This window comes from Aythya ferina (genome assembly GCF_964211825.1).
Source record: "Aythya ferina genome assembly, chromosome: 13".
In the NCBI taxonomy this organism is placed as follows: domain Eukaryota; kingdom Metazoa; phylum Chordata; class Aves; order Anseriformes; family Anatidae; genus Aythya; species Aythya ferina.
In genome coordinates this window covers 8,102,825-8,120,905 of record NC_140311.1, presented here as the reverse complement: position 1 = coordinate 8,120,905, position 18,081 = coordinate 8,102,825, and the positions used below count along the sequence as shown (strand labels likewise).

General features: G+C 43.0%; 1 long non-coding RNA gene across 1 annotated transcript; it reads left to right on the top strand.

Moving 5' to 3' along the window:
* Positions 1 to 68: 68 nt before the first annotated feature.
* On the top strand, positions 69 to 13,840 carry LOC311444163. The gene is made up of 5 exons (XR_014697672.1): positions 69 to 477; positions 9,120 to 9,205; positions 10,752 to 10,961; positions 11,892 to 11,977; positions 13,388 to 13,840. It is a non-coding gene; the product is annotated as an uncharacterized lncRNA (long non-coding RNA).
* Positions 13,841 to 18,081: the final 4,241 nt, after the last annotated feature.

The window sequence follows — 18,081 nt, the reverse complement described above, 5'->3', positions numbered from 1 at the left end:
AGAGCACGTGAAATGTCAGTAGGGACAGACAACAAAGACAGGATTTATCCCAGGATTCATCTCAGTGATCTCGCAGCGAAACAGGGACTAAAAAGAAGGAAAGCTTAGCCCTCAGGTGCAGCACTCAACCACAAGAGCAAGAGAGACGTCACATGGGTGTGCCACGAGGGCAGCAGTAGGGAGGGTACATTGGTGTCAGCAGGGAACTGGGCAAATCCAGCAGAGCTGGGGGCTCTGTATGAGGAAGAGCATAAATTACATGCTGAAGGTGCAGAGAGCTCACGAATGTAGAGACATCTTCATAGAGCAGAAACCAAGCGGAGGGGTTTAGCTGCCCGAGGACCAGCACAGCAGCAAGCAGACCCCATAAGGCAGCAGGTCTCTGACACGGGAAGGCACTGTCAGAGGGTAGGCGAGCAGAACCGGGCTTAATGTTTCTCCTTTGGGTCCAAGAACATCCTTTGTTTCATCCTGCAGGTGAGTGGGGAACACAATACAAGCTAAAAGCACTGACTGTGTATTGGCTGTGACTGCACTACTCTGTACAGGAGCTGTAGGAGACCTCTTTCAGAGCTGATGCTAGTTAAATCAATTTCACACAAGACTTTGGGCAAAATTCTGGTAAATGAATTCTCTCTTTTTTTTTCTCTCTCTCTCCCTCTCTCTTTTTTTTTTTTTTTCCCTTTTTCTCACTCACACTGAGGGAAAGCACGGCTACCCCTGAGTCCTGGGGAACCATGTACACCTCCCTGCTGCCAGCACTTGTATATGGGTGACGCTGTCAGGGTGCCAGCTGAGCCTTTGGTGATGGAGAAGGGGCTCTCGCAAACACTGTCCCCATTGGTGCCAGGTCCAGCAGCAACGGGGAATGTGCTTCAGCTGTGAGCAGAGAAAACTGGTGCCACTCCTATTTCTGGAGCAAAGAAAGTGGGGAGAATATACGGGAAGGTGAGAACATAAATATCAGTCCTTGGGGAGAGAAGCTGATCATTCCCTTGTGTCTTCTGATCTGCAAACTCTGTCAGAGGCTTTTGATTCTCTCAGAGCAGAGAAAGGAAGAGACAGATGCTGAGATAATTACTATCCTGGCAAAGAACTTTTTCTTGTATCCAGAAGGAGAGTTATGGCCTCACAGCTGTCTTCAGGATAGAGTTAAAGCATTTTTTCCATGGTACATTGCAATGGCAATTAATTCTCTCGATGAGCTTAAACTAACCTTTATTTTAAAGAGGAAGATAACTAGTTGTATGAAGCATCTTCTAACCTGACATTTACCAAGGACAATGGGATAATCATTTGAAAAGCAATTAAAGGTACTTTTTGTTGGTGGTGGTATTTTTTTTTCCAATTTTTTATTTTTAAGCTTCCCAGTGCCTCTTTAAGATGCTGTAGAGACTATGGACCCCTTGCTCTGGATGACTCAGCGTTTATCCTTCCATAGCACATTTCCAAATGCTCAGGGCTTCTCAGTCCCCAGTGCTTGGGGCCAAACTTTGTCACAGTCTGTCTAAAATAGGAAATGCTTCCTCCTGGAGGTCTGATCATAGGATTGGACCATTCTCCCACATACAAGGCATATGAAATTGCTTTGGTTCTTCTCTACTGCACAGAATGAGTTTGGTGAGCTTCAGCCCCTCAGCAGAAAATGTTGAAGTGTTTTAAATTCTGAGATCTGTCCCCTTGACCTCAGTACACTCTTCCAGTTTTTATAGAAGATTTTTTTCACCTAGACAAACATTGCTAAAGTGCTTTGAAGAGGAAAAAATGCCATATAAGTGCTCAACACCATTCTATTATACTAAATAATCCCTTTATCTTAATGGAAACAATATTTGGACTGTTTTAAATAATGCATTCTACTTTTTTAATCAACAAAACCTTTATAATAATGCATGTGTAATTACTGCCAAGAACACGACAATATCTCATTCTAAATTACAATAGAGGAGGCAGCAATGAACCAAAAGGCGCAGTTCATGGAAAAATTAACAGCTTGGTCTTGCTGGTACTTTTCTTATGGAGCATTTAGTCAGGAGTTAGCATAAAGTGTGACTAGCTCCAAAATAAAAGAAGACATGTCTGCAAGGGCTTTGTCCAGCAGCACCCTTGAACGAAACATTGCTATAAAGGTGGAAATGCAACCTTTTACTTACATAGCAAGTGAGCACAGGGTGTGCTAGCAAGGAGAGAACCAGTGCCACTTTAGTGAGGTTTGAGCACAGCAACATACCAAAGGAAGACATCAAGGCAAATTCAATCAAATATTTCAGAAAAGTCTTTTGCTGTATTTTGCAGTCCCAGATGCACTTGGTTCAAATCCTCCTGTCATTAAAATGAATTTCCTAAACAATTTGCCATAGTGAAAAGCAGGCAGATAAAGTTAAGAGCCACAACCTCAGCTGGTGCCAGTCAGCCTCCTTCCACGGAGTGGGATGAGGAATGGAAAGGAACTGGACATGCTACCAAGCAGCAACCACTAGCTCTGAAAGCACTGTTTATTTTAAAGTTTTCCTGCCTTCATGTTTTTGACATGTAGCACAAGCAGCAGCAAGATAAAATACCTCCAGTCCCATCTAATTGTTTTGTGGGATGACCTGTCAAAGCACAATTAGATCATTCCATGCATTGTTGTTGTGGGGATGCTTTGTGATCCTTGAATGTCAAGCTGTCAAGGAGATAACCCAACCTTTGAAATAACAGTATGTTAAATCCAGGGGTTATTTATTATTGACAATGATGCTTACATGGCTTTAGTGCAGAATCACTGTGAGGGAATGGCAAACTAAAAATCCAAGACACAATAGAGACAGCAAAAATGAACAAAACAAACATGCAGCAAATGGGATCTGATTTAAAAAAAAAAAAAAAAAGAGTCACTGCAGAAGTCAGCAGAAGAGCTTCAGAAGTCCTCATGGAGCACTGTACCTTACCCTGACCCGTCTGCTTTAATATTTGATCTCCTGTGCTGGCTTCAGCTGCCCCAGAATGATATCTTGGGGCCTCAGATCTCTAAAAAACTATTCTGCTGGATTCTAGATGAACACAAAGTCTGGATAAGATTGCTTACCAGAGGGAATTAGGTTACAATATTACTTTAGGCAGAGAGACCTATGGGAAAAGGACGTGCATTATATAAATAACTCTTGCAAAAGTGTAAGGGGGGCCTGGGACAAGTTGATAAGAGAAAACAAATTGCATACAAACAGATGTTTTAACAGACAATATCCAGCCACCAAATCAGCTAACGAAGCAACCAAAGGGGTTTCAAACACTGCAAGACACAAAGTGGTGTGGGCAAACATGCACTTACAGGAGTGTAACATCAAGCACTGATGCTGGCTGCAGCACCCCCTGCACAGATGAGCAGCTTGTGCCCCTCTGCCTGCCTCCACAGCCCCGCTCTGTCCTGTGTGGGAGTACAGCACCCTACCTTTGTTGCAGATATTAGGAGCAGGCCTGGGAGGGCAATACACATACGTGTCTTCAAGAAGATCAATTCGGTTACATAGATCTCCAGTGGTGGAGAATCTGCAGCCTGGAGCAGGTCTTTGCCCTGGCTGTTAATTGTTTTGCAATGTAGTTTCCATCTGAATTTAGCTCAGAGAGGGAAGAGCTTGGCTGCACCACCTAGCTGCCTTTCCCTCAACACACTCACCACTCAAAGTACTACTTAACCTCCACTTTGACAAATGAAAAGAGGCAACTCTTACAAACTCTGCGAGGCAGTTTCTCAACACTTGGATCATTCTTGTGTCTCTCCTCTGACATTTTGCAATTTATCTCCATGCTTTCAGAAACGTGGACCCCAGAAACAAGCACAGTACCCAGCAGCTATGTGCGCCAGTGCCAAACCCGGAGGTAATACAACTCCCTACTCCTACGGCCTACTGTTCTTAGCCATACGCCCGAGAAACTTACTGGTCTTTCAGCTGCAACCACAAGTGGGAAGTCACATGCATTTAGTTTTCTACCATTCCCTTACTGAGCTACTGCTTCCTGAGACAGCCTCCTCCTCCTCAGCCTGACCTACATTCTTTCTTTCTAAATGCTTGACCTTGCATTTGCATGTCTTGAAATGCATATTTGTCTGCTTGCACTTGGCTTAGCTAGCTGTCCAGGTTGTATATCAGTGAACATCTCCTTGTGTACCAGATTTCCAATCTTGAAATCACTTGGCAAGCTTATCAGTACTTTCAAAATATTTTCTTCCACTCTCTAGATAAAAATGTAACAAAAAGCATATGAACAAGAACTGATCCTTAGGAACAACAACAACAAAAAGAGATTTCATTCTGAACATAGGCTGGCCACTGTTTAAACTATTTAGTGATTAAATATCATTTTTGATCGATAGTAAGAATTTACAAAATCATAAATGCTTACAGACATCTATATATATTAGGTCAATACTATTGCTTTTATTGACCCTGGGTGTAATCTAATGAGAAAACATCATGTTAATGTGACAAGGTCTAGTTCTTGTAGCCTTGCATTCACTGACATGAATTATCTCACTTTCCTTCATCACTTTATTCACTAAAATCTGCCCTTTTATTACTTGACCCAGCATCACCACCCAGCCCCTGTCCCTCGCTTTCCTGGATGTCTTTTCTCCAGGATCTCTGAACTGTCCCTGCTTTCTCATATCAAACATTTCTGTCTGGTCTAATGACTCAGGACAGTCTTTGAACAAGTTGATTGAACTTGGTTGCAAAATACAATTCATTTTAGGTCTTCCTTGGGTGCATCAGAGATGGACATAGCTTCCACACATCCCAGCTTCTTTGGCCCATGCTCACTCTACAGTATTGAGGAGTGCCATACTGGAACCTGTTAGTGTGGAAGCATCTCTGGTTTGGAACTGCACAGTCATACCACAACAGCCTCTGGTGGCCTTTCCTTTACTGCAAAATTAATTGCAGACAGTTGTGCAATGCTTTCATGAAACTTGTCTTTGTAGAGACCCTGCAGCACCTTGCCTGTTTCTCACAGAACACCCTTTACCCAATTCCTAGTAGAAAATTCCTTTAACACTTTATCAGTGATGGTTATTTGCTAGGAAATTGGTTCAACATAACTGGATGAATATAACATATAGGATTGTTATAATGATTCTGCTAATGGACAGCAAATTTATGACAAAGTTGTATTTCCCCTCCTACCATGTGAATCCCCAGAAGTTATCCAAACTAAGGAGGACAGGTTATTGTCACACCATCCCAAACCTTCCTTTTTATAAAAGAAGGCCTCATCTATAGAAGGGAAATTAAATACCCTTCGCTGTGGTGAATTCTCTAATGCTTGGAGCTTCTACTTCAAAAGATGTCAAGTGAAAGGTGTGTCCTCAATCAAGCACAAGAAATTTGGCTTAATGCAAGACCCAGCAGAAGAACCCACTCCCCCCATGATTTCTAAGTCAGAAAAAACTGTCAGAGCAGTCCCATCAAATGCAAAACCCAGGCTTTGCTCAGCCTTACCCACCATCCTTTATTTATTACATTCCTTTGCAACTTCTGCTTTCACAAGGTAGGTGGTTTTGTTTGCCTTTTTATGACAGCAGCAGGGGAAAAAAAAAAACAAAACTGTGGGACCCATGTTCACTGGGCAGGGATAGCTGCCTGGAACACCCTCCTGCCCCATATCTGTGCTGGGTTTACTGTATCTACAGAAGGGGCACCACTGTTTTCCAACTGCAACCTTTCCAGCAAGACACATGCTAAGTGTTATCTGTCACACCAGCCCTTGGACAATCCTACATGGGAAGAAAGGGGCAAGCAACCGCCTCAGTCCCTCATGGAGACAAAAAGCACAAAGAGCACAAGCCTGACATCAAGGAGAGAAGGCTTCTGAGATGATCAGCAGCTGGTGTTTCTCTTGCCCTTTGCACACGCTGCAGAAAGGCGACGACTGTGCCAGGTTTTTCAGCGAGGAGGATATTGATATTTATAGCAGTGATATAGCAGATCATTTGGACACGGAAAAGAGACAGGAAATCAATTATCATCAACACATGTCTCCATACTGTTAACTTACTCATACAAATCCAAATAACCTTCCCTCTCCACACTCTGTGGTGCTCAGGACAGGCACAGGACCTGATCATTCTTCAAAGGGCCTCTGAGAACAGGAGGAAACGCAAACAGGAACTTCTGGAAGCAAAAGCAATTGCTTTGCTTTGCATGCAATAAGGACTGCAATGGACTGCAATAAGTACTAAATGGAACTAACAAAGCACTAGCAGAATAACAACAGAGCAAAAGACATTAACACTGAGCTGTAAAAGAGGCATTACCAATTCACATGGCAAGTACAGCGTTTTTGCCACCCTTTCTCTGCTGTGTCAGGGATACATGCAGCTGGCAGAATGCAACAACCTGCCTGGCTCTCCCAAGCCCACTGCAAACAGACATTCTGTAACCTCTGTCCTCCGAGCCTCATGCTATTCCTGCCACCAGAACCACAAGTAAAGTTCTTGTATGATCAAGGGGAGAAGGGGTAGAATTGGAAGAAAGGGGTAGGATATATGCTGCACAGGCATGGGAGATGCTGAAGTTCCCTAGATGCCCATTGCCATTGTACATCACTGTATCCGCTGCAGTAGCATGGCAGTACTTGGTGCTCAGATACTACTGCAGAATTTTTATTAGAAAATATCCCAATCTGAGGGAGTAGGAGGGCAAGATATACTGGCCGTCTTGTAGATACATCTGGGCTTTCTAGAAGCTGTAGCACTCTTCAGCTAAACTCAGGGAGCTGCAAAAAGCAAACCACCAAGGAACTGTGCAATATGATACAGAACCAACTCTGTTTGAATATCATCTAAGGGTGAAAGCATTCCCACTGGGACTACACACAGATGAAGGAACTGGTCTATATGGGATGGAGAAAAAGAGTGCAGGCCAGAGCAAGCAAACATGTCCGTGTCATAACACCTGCAGACATCATTGGGATGGGCCAGCACCCAAGCCTCCTGCTGGGCACTGCAGCACCCTGAACTGGAAGGAAGATGGACAGCCTGAGCATTACATGGCCAAGTCTGTCATCTCCATGGGGGGACACAGCACATGTTGAGAGTAACACACACCAATGACAATGTGGGTGTTACCTTGCAGCCCAGACTTCTTGCATTAGTGAATCCATTCCTGCTTCCCAAATACTCTTCCCTTTGTGTACACAATCCCTCTCAATAGGAGAGGTGCCTCACAGCCCCCACGGGAAAGCCCATGTTTGCACATCCAGACTAAATCTCACTTTGTTTGGGATCCAAGGAGAAGCTCAGCAGGAGCCTGTCTCTCGGCAAGGCTCAGGCATATGTTGCTGTGCTCTGGGCTTCCCCGGGGGAGAGATGCATCCCACAGAGCCTGAGTCACACCGGAGACTTGTTCATGTCTGCCAGCTCTTGCTCTCCAAGGCTAAAACAAGACCACACGCATACCCTGAGACATCACTAGAGGTGCAGAGCCAAGCCCTTTGGTAGGAGCTGGTACAGAAGAAGGGCAGAGTCACAGCAGGAATATTGCTGTGCAACGATAGGCAGCTGCTGGGTACACAGGGGCGCTGGTGGCTCTGCACACCCCAAGGAGCTCAGGGAGGGATGGGATGTCCCCTTCATTCAAGCTTCTTCATTGTTCCTTGTGTCCCCCATCAAGCACTGGAGTCAGTACCCACCACACTCCGTCTCCCTTCCCCGTGGGTGTTGTGTACCTGGCATGAGCTGTCCTCCAAAGTCCTTTAAAAATGCAGATCACTGTCTCAAGCTGGCTATCCCCAAAAATAACCAAAAAAAAATGTTAAAAAGATCTTCCTGCAAGCATCTGAAGAACACTGTGGTGCAGGACAAAGATACTCCTCCTCCAGCTACCTTCCTACACCAAATCCCTTCAGGGCTGTGCAGCCTTGGTTCAAACCAAGCATCTCATCATCCCGAGCATTCAGTGATTCACCAGCCTAAGCATACACGAGGCAATTCTGCATATGTCTGCTGTTCCTGTCAATCTGTCTCCCTGTGTACAGACAGAGAGAGAGAGAGCAGAGATCTCTGACAGTGGACAGATTAATAATACATTTATTTTCTCCATACATCATGAGGAAGAGGAAGAGCCGTAATTCAAGAGCCTCCCTGAGAGTTTTGCAAGTTTTTCACAATAGGAGACAAGAGCAGGAAGGGAGCTTTTGTGCTTCAACTCTTTAAAGCTGGTGCCACTCTGTATTTTAATGTAACATTTATAGGTGCACAAAGAACTGTGCACACCACAAAATACAAAGTGTGGTTATTAAACCAGTCGATACAACCAGGACATAATTTTCTCAAGCTCTCAGGATCAAGAGACAGAGGCTTTACGTAGTTCTTTGTGGCACTGATGGCTCCTCAATATCTTTAAGGAAAAGCTTTTTGGGCACCCATAAAGACTTCAAAGTGGAGTTCTCTGTGGGGAAACCAGAGTGGAGCTGGTCTGAGGCACAGGAAAGGTCTGGTTCCCCTGTGCTGCTCGCTCCCACTGAACTCTTTTTTTCCAGAGTCCCTAGAAAGTTGGTTATGAGGGTGACCTCCCTGCAGATACACATTTTGTTCATGAAATGGCCGTGGTTATATAAGCAAAATATCAAACCCCTCCAAATTGCCCAGCCATACAGCCCCAGATTCACTGGTGCTGTGCTGAGCACTGCTCTCAGGGCACCCCTGAGCTCTCAGCCACCCAGAGCCAAAACAGGCGGCTCTGCTGGGGCCCATTTAAAAGCTGGTGCCCTCGAGTCAGGCAGGCAATTGAAGCAACATCTGCTTGGCAAGTGAAACATGCACTTTAAGAAGAAATGCAAAGCCTAAATAGCTGAGGCAGAAATCTGACCTGGCTGGTGTTCCTGCAGGGCTGGGAGGTAGTAGTTGCAGCCCCGCTGCCCATGTCCTCCTTTGCTGGCCAGGAGCTCTGTCCCTACGCCCTTTTCCCTGCTCATCCTTATGAAGTTTCCCCAATGCCTGGATGAAAAAGATGATACAGAGAGAGCACACACTGCATTTCTTGTCCACTTAAACATTTGCATTCCAGTTTAGGGAAGGAAATTGTTATTTTAAAAAAAGCCAAAGCTATTTCTCACAGTCTTTATTATTTTTTCCCTCCTAGCTCATTTGCACATTCACCTACTTTCAAACAAAGGGAAGCAGAAGATGAGATTTTCTGATATCAGCGTTGCTTTACATATCTGACGGGTAGGTACAAAACAGGGCAATAATGAAGGCATGTTGGCGTGTATTAATCAGAAACACACACAGAAAGGCACAGGCTGAGACTAGTAATTTATATGTCTTGCTTTCTTCACAGTTTTTTTTTGAAATCTTAAGAAGAGGAAAACGCAGAGAAATCTGAATAAAAATTACCATCAGATGTCTGCATTTCAGAGAGCAGATCTGAGCAGGTCTCCCCGAGCGTGCCAGCCCTGCGAGGTCATAGTATCCTTAGGGCTGCACAAAATAGAGCAAAAACAGTGAACTAGAGCAAAAACCCCAAATAAGATATGCAGACAAGGATGTGCTGGGAAAAGCTAAGCTTTTGGCTTAGCCAAGAGACCCATAAGCTAACCTGGCCAAGAAACTGTCTTTCAAATGCACGGTTTGCCTGAGAGTTTGAGGGTAAGGAACGGTATGCAGAAGACCTGTTTCTTAATGGCCAGCTACTGTTTTGAGACCACAGACCCTGTCAGTACAAGCATACTAATCACTTTTGTTTTTTAAAACTCCTAATAAAAATGACAGCACAGGGAAATGCTATTTTACCAATAGGTAGTGCAATCCATACCAATAACCCGCCAAAGACAGCCAGCATGCCCCAATAACCTACCAAAGAAAAGCAGTATATGTGACCTTGAGGGACAGTCTGAGTCCCTACAATACCACGCAGACACTAGGTGCCATAAGGATGAGGGAAAAAAAAAAAAAAAAAAAAAAAACAACTTCAAAGGAACTAAATTCAGCTAAGAGTGTAAGTCATATTTTTCAATATGCCTGCATTATTGGTAACTCTTATGATCATGACATAGCATTATGCAACCTCATATATGCCTATGCTAGATACTGTTAGGCCATAATTTGAGCCAGTAGAGCTGCTGTTCCATAGGCATTTCAATTATAAAACTCCTTTGCAGAGATTAATAACATAGCTCATGCTTTAAGCCAAGAAGCAATTTTTTCCCCCTTCAAAATTTCATTAAAGTCTGCTGATAGAGCAAAAAAGCACAGTGACTTTTTTTGTACTTTCAGATGCTACTTCCATACTCTCACTATAGAGAAATTATGCTCCAGGCAATTAGTTCTTAGCTGGGACTAGTTGTTCCTGACCTCTAACGTTTCAAAAGAAAACCCAGAATCTACACAACTCAAATACCACTGCAAGAAGTCTGTACAACAACAGTGATTCCCCTGCTGTAACAATAGCTATAATCTATATAGCAGAACTTATATTAGAACAGAAGTATCAGTCTCAATATATTGACCATATTTTATGCTGTATACAGCCAATTCCCAGTGATATAACATATTTAGACTTAATTCTGCAAATGACTACACACATATTATAGACTTGGGCTGCACTGTGGAGCTTGATGGGTCTAAGATACTACCCCTAAGCACATTGGACTGCTGCATTCCCTGCCTGTTTTCCATCATAGTAATGGCTACAGACTGAGCAAAACACATTGCTACACCACCTCACATCAGTCCATGATTCCTAACGAATGTCATTGTGATTTACTACCCGCAGTGTGCTCAAGATGGTGGAAATAAAATATCATTTGCAAGAAAGATCCTTCTAGCAAGTCATTGAGCAGTGACTGAAGCTATGTCTGGGAATTACCTCCAAACCTCTGTCCCCACTGCATCTTCTTCCCAAAGCCTCCACCTATGTGAGCCCTTCTGGGATACGGCCAGCTCCATGCAGGATGACCTTGGTCCTGCAAATGGGCAGCAGCAAGTAGGTTGTTAGTAGCCCAGTCCCATCTAACGCGTTCCCAGCACCAGTTTAAGTCCTCACTCTAAACAGCATATTGTCTTACAAGGTGCCCTTTACAAAAACCACCAACCTCATGGAGCCACCTCAAGCATTATTTCTGATCTCCACTGTCCTGCACTAAAGGGCTGCTGTCCCTTAAACACATATCTATGCCTTTTCCACGCTCAATTAATCTGGTGGATTTGGAATATTCTCCCAATTTTCTTTATTTTTTTTGCCAGATCTTAGCCTTCCCTCTGAGTTGTTTTTTTCCTGGGTTTCAGTGAGCCAAACAGCTAGATTGCAGAAACAATCATCTTTAGCTGAAGTGAAATTGAATCATAACATTACAGGATTCCTATCCATAAACATTCAATTCTCAATTTCAGCTTGTTTTGTCTTGCTTTGCCTTAATGGTCAATAGAAAGATTCTCTAAGACCTTGACAGGATAAGAGAAAACTTGTTAACATAATAACATCATCTCAGGGAATTCATTGCAAAGCTGCTGAGGGCTTTCGGCTCCTTACAAGCTGCCTCAGCGGCTTGCTCCTGAGTGATGCTGGCAAAGATCTCATCTCCTTCTCCCAACAGAGTTTTGTAGGATGGGTCCAGAGCCATTTGTAAATCGGAGATTCACATTATTAGGTGTAAAGATGGCTGAATGCACACAAAAATACACCTGCTTCTGTTACTAAAAAAAAAATGTGCACAACACAGCGTAGAGTCAGAGAGATAAAATGCCCCATCTTTTATAACATACATCAGGGCTGGGGACATTTGCATGGCTCACCTATATAGTACAGTCTTTCAGACAACACCTCATGCTGACATATCTTGAAATAGTGTTCCAGAAAGCAGCAAAATTATAATTCTTTCTTCCTTTTTTTCCCCCTCTCATTTCCCATCTCCAGGGTGAGAACTCTGCAAGAAGTGAAACATTTTGCTTCAGTAAAATCAGGAGTCAAACAAGTCTTTGTGCCAGGAGGGGAGAGCTGAGGTTTGTGATGTTCTTTGGGTACTAGGTAGTTCCTGCCCTTACTTTGGAGATGCTCTCCAGAAAGCTGGGCTGCCAGGACAGACAGCCTTTAGGACAACTGCACCAGGTGCTGTGCAGTGGCTGTCAGTGCTCTCCAGTGTGCAGGTCCCAGGGTTCACTCTGGTGAAGATGTAAATTCTAGGAAAGGGAAATTAAACCTGGCTTTGTCTGGACTGCTGGCAATAAACCATAGACCTCCAGAGGGTGGTCTGAACCACAGCTTGAAAATCTTTTCATCCACAGCCCTTGCTGCTGACATTTGCATTATCTTTTAAACTATACAGCCACAAGCAAAGGATGCTAAAGGTGAAGACTATGGATTTTTGTTTGTTTGATAAGAAATTTACAGTGGGGAACAAGCAGACCTGTTATCTTTGCAACAGTCCAGCATGGCTCAGCATCGTGTGAGGCTGATGGGGGCACAGCCAGCTGGGAAGTCCTACTCGCAGCTGGACCAGCTCCGTAGCCCACATAACACAATCCAGCCTAGCAAAGGCAAAAACACAGCTGTCCCCAAGTTATTAAATCACAACCTGAATATACTTTCACAAGTACAGTAGCTAGTTGTTTGGCTAATTAAACCATTAAATTATGCTGGAAAATAAACATTTGGAAGTTCCAAGAAAGACAAAGCCATGAATACTAAGAACTCCCCAACTTAGCGTGATTGATTATACAAACAAACCCTATGTGTTGAAGAAGTGTTACGAAAAAGCATCGTTTTCATCAAGTTTTAAGCGAACAGTTGGGGGGGGGGATTAATTAATTACACCCTGAAACATTTTACTGATTGAATCCATGACCCCTGCTCTTGTAAGGTCATCTAATGATAGATTAGTGCTGCACAGAGTATCACAAATGGCATTTGTGCTGGGAAGCTCATTGTATGAGACGTCAGGTCATGTAAATCATAGGAAACAAATACAAACATCCATCAGAAAAATGCAGAAAGTCATTACAGGCAGCAGAGAGGAGTTGAATTATTATGCAAAATTTATTTTGACTATTAAAATACAAAGAGGTGACACAAAATTGTCCTTTAAACAAACATAAACTACAAGCAGTCTGACAGGAGGTTTTGTTTATAAATGTTTCATCTTTTCAGTGTACCATGGCTGTAAACAGTACCTGAAAAACAAAGGAGGGGAAAAAATCCACACCACCAACAAAGCAATGTTTCAATATTTGGGTCTCCAGATTTTTTATTTTATTCAAGATAGAGCTAGTCTTCCCACATCTGAATAATCAATGCAGGATAGGAAGGAATAGAGTGTAATTACTGCACGTGAGTCATTTGTTACGGATCCTGTCTGCTCAGAGAGAGCAAAGGCAAGCACTGCTTCTAGAGAAGCAATTATCTTTTTTTTTTAGGGGGATGCAGTAAACACTTTGACAGAAATATGTGGATGCTCAAGAAGAGAAAACCAAGAAGCAAGAGACACTAAAACAGAAAGGTTACTACCACCCTCCAAATGTCCACACAGGAATCCACTCACCGGTTCTCAGTACCATGAATGAATCCAAACAGTGAAACAACTTCTTCTGGAGTTCATTTCCTTGCTCAATAAAATAACCCTTCAGGTGTTCTTCCTATTTCTTTTTCATTTGCTCAAAGAAGTCAAACTCATGCCTGTTAACAGAACAGATGAATGTATTTTTGGTTTGTAGAACAGGGAAGCAAGTTCTTTAAGTCCCAAGCACAACAAGAGCTAGACTCTCTAGCCATAACTAATACTGATAATTCTGAAGCACTATAAATTACAACCAAAGTATAATTCCTCCATATTTAATTCAAATAAAAGTATCGTGTGTTTTTTGTTTGTTTGTTTGTTTTTTCTTTTTAAAATTTCACACATTTTCAAGATAACCTTTTTAGAGCAATATCATAAAGTAGACTTAGATGGTCAGGAATGAGTTTGGGGAGCCTTTGTTCTGAATTGCTTGGCTGTTTCACAAAAGATAAAATCAGGGATGGTAGGTCATGTTTTCGGGTGGAACACAGATGCTTTGGTACTGAAACACCTCAAGGGTAGGTCTAAATCCCCCAGACTGCCCTGGAAAATCACAGCGTACCCTCCTGAGTGATGCAGGTTCCTTCCAACAGTCACAGGATGATGTCTAATGAGTCACATCTCCTCTGAGTCTTGTTCCATCTTTCACTATTGTAAATCACTCTAATCTCATTTTATGAACACCACACAAGAAGGCAAGCACTGAAAATTACAAATAATAGGTCAAACTGTGATTTGTGAATATGGAATGCAATATCCCTTCCATTACCTGGAAGTTGTTTGTATGATGGAAAGGAGGAACTGGACCTTACAATGAAACAGAATAAAATAGATTTATTGGATCTTTTACCATCTGAAAAAATGTTTACAGTGTTACTAATGTAAGACTGATTGATATCAATTGCACATTTCTTCTACTGCTGCTCCGTGGTGGGATAAATTAGTATGCTCTGAACTTTCCTTGGGTAACAAGCCGTGAGCGCCCGACCACTGCCAGTCTCAGTACATTCAGTACTGCCAATATAAATTGCCTAGTCCCTTTGCAACCAGATAAATGGAGTACAATTCCAGTAAAATAAACACAATTCCAGCACTGAAAGAAATTGCATCTGCTGGTGATCCCTTTTCTATCAAAGCACAGAAGGGGGTTGTGACAAGAAGCTAAACATTGTTGTTGAAGGTGCAGTGAGCAGTTGAGTTCACCCAAAGACAGAGAAGAAAAATACTGTGATATCCAGTTCCTCCTGGCCATGTTTTTGGAAAGCATTGAGAGTACAGCATTTGAAGGAACCTGGTCAGTACTTGGGAAATCCCCTGACCTGGCGAGCAGTGAGCCTGGCAAACCTGCACTGGCAGGTATAAGCACTGTGGAAATGCGAAAACAGGGCAATAGGAATAGGAAGGTTGGGGTGGGGTAGTGGGAGTTTGCAAAAAATGTTTATAAAGTCGATGCAATCAGCTGCTGTGCCATTTCATATCAGGAAAGGTTCCTGACAATATTAGAAACAGTGACCTTGAACAACCATGTACTTGGCAGGCATGGCTGATTGGGGCAAAGTGTTTCCAAGCTGAGAACAAAGGCAGGTTTGCAGAGGTCTGGTTACAACCTTTGGTGCTGTGACAGCCAGAGCTCCATCTGAATCACCTGGTGCAGAGGCACCCCAGGGAGAGCTTGTATCTTAGGGCAATATGTAGGGGTAAACCTCTACAGAGGCTCTTGGAAAAGGGTGCATGGTGTGATCCATATCTTCCTGCTGCAGCCCTGGCTCACCTCAGTGCTCCACACACTGCAAGTGCTGGCACGGACATCCCCACACACCTTCAATGCTCAGCTTAACAGAGGGCACCACACCATGGGGGGCTATATGTGTCATGGTGCTACATCGTGGTGTGGCTTAACATATAATCCAAGAGGAGCTCACCTGGTGACATCTTTATCTTGAAAGCAGAAGCAACTGAGGTGTGCTATTTTCAGCTTCACAGGCTTGTTTTGAGCATCTCCCCTGCTGTTTCTTGAGTCGAAGCCCCAGATGAGTTCATCCCAAAGGATAAAGCAGTGATACTGGAGGTGAACACACAGGAAAGTAGAATAGAGAAGGAGCTTGCTGGTTTGCCCTGACCTCTCCCAACACCAACTCCACACCCCATTCAGCAGCCCTCCCCCCTTTGTCCCTGTTTGAAATGGGGACAATACCAGGCACACGCTTGCTACCAGAGCACCCAGCCCCACTACTGCTCTTCCAGCTTCAGACAACACTACAATAAACTACTGCCATATTATTTTAAATGGGAGAGGCTTATTAGACTCTCCTGTAAATCAGGCCTGAAATTGCCACTGTGGTTTCACGATAAGCCTGAGTCCTGCTGAACAGCTCATGCAGCTTCTGTTTGAAATTCCTATTTTAAAACCACTTTTGTGGCTCCCCCATGAAAGCAGTTCGATTTGCAGCCATACAGCATGGTACGGTGTGGCCCACCAAGCTGGGAGAGGCTCTTTCCCTTTAATGACAGCCATCTGCAGGTTCCTATAACTTAGCAATGTTCCCAGCTATGATTTATGGAGGGTGCTTAGCTTTACGGTATAATCTTTACTATTTTACAGGGTTCCCTTTTTCTCAGTTAAATGTTGTTTTCTGAATAATTCCAAGCTGCCAGTAGGTTTACAGAGAAGAAAACCAGAATGAATCTCTCCTTGCTTTTATTTACTTCTATTTGAGTACTGTGTTTCTGCATCCATTTTGGAGATTTACAATGGTATTAAGTTTGCTTCCCTCGTCCTCATTTTATAGATTTCTGCTGCAATCATTTTGAAAGCCAGAAAGCTGACAGGAAAATTAGGAAATTAGATAGCATGTTCCTATTCCCTCCAGTGCCCTGATGAAGAAGTGAGGAAGAAAAAGAAAATGAAAGTGTAATAAATAACAGTATATACCCTGGAGTCCCCTTGCTGGTGCTGGCACCTCCTCTGGGCATCCCCACTACATCCCAGCCTGCCAGCACTGCTCTGACCCCGGGAATGGTGGGCAGCTGAGCCCTACAGCAGCTTCAGGTGGCTCCTGCGGAGGCTGTTGAGGCAGCAGTGATTTGAGTGCCAAGTTCACAGGCTAATTGTTTATCTAATTTTAATTGCTAATGGTGGCCTGTGGTGCAGCAGTTCCCTGTGCTGAAGTTATCTCAGCCGAGTTTTCAAAATTATTGAAAATAATCACCCCAGAAAGAGAGAAGTGATGGCAGTAAACCCTTTAGATTTAGGGGTGATGTTGGGGAGTGATTCCTTTGTGACTTATCATGCATGACTTGCAACTCCAATTCCTTCACTGGCTCCACATGAACACCCTGAGAGCACAGAGGAGCCTCATAGATGTTATGTGCTGGACTCATCCTGCACCACTCCAGGCATCAGAGGGATTTCAGAAACTGCTGAAGAAAACATTTTTCTTTCACTTGAGCTTTACTTTTTGTCTGAGTTGGCCATGATGGCAAAGTGATGCCCTGTAGAGACCCTCCCGCAGCTCATCATGCACTGGGAATTGCGCTAATTTGCTCCTGCACCACCAGCTTGCTAGGAAAACAACCTTCAAATCAGCCCTTCAAATCATCCACATGACTGCATGGACCCGACTTTAAAACCTTTCAAATCAAAATAGGCATGCTGTGAATTGCAAAGGGTTGCTTATCTAGTGACGAGCAAGGGCTGGTTATCTCACAGGAACTGGTACCACCTGCAGCCAGTGACAACCTCATCCATAGCATGAGCAATATTCATCTAGTTGTAGGTTTCTGTTCTGTTTTAGGTGCTAGTTGTTGCAGGCAAAACAAAAATACTGGAAATCATCCCAGCAGGTCACAAAGCTATCTATTTTTTCTGATTTCTTCCCACATCAGATTACAAAGATGGGTTTTTAACATAGTTAGGTGCTGTTTCCAGTGCTATGTCAACTACAGAAGTGGTTTGCTTGCTCATTTTACCCCCAATACTGTTGATTTTCCACCTACCTTTAAAACCTGACTCATCCATGTTGCACAATACATTGGCCTTGGTTCAGGTTAAGAATAGTTATTTTCATTTAAACAGAGAGAACATTCAATCCAACTTTTCTGCTCTTTATGGAAACATCTGCAAAATGAAGCAACAAAACACATCAAAACACTGAAATTGCCCATCGAATGAAATTCTGAAATTGCATTCTTCCATTGTCATTTAGCCCAATAAGTTAGAAAGAGATTCAAGTATAGTTTTTATTTTGTCTTCACAGACTCAAGCTTTATACAACATAAAATATAACTTTATATTAATGGTTGATATGATATGCAAATAAAAATGTACCTACTTCTTACTGCACATACTTTTTACATTTGTTTATTTTTATATCTTAAAATGCAGGTTTAAAAACTCGTTTAAATTATAATATAAATTATACTTATTGGCTTACTGTTACTTTGATTTGACACTTGATATTGTGATAGGTAATGGAGTATTTTCTAGTGCTGCAAGTATATTGAATATAAAATATAAAGGTTAAAATGAAGGAAAAATGTAATACAAATAGACTA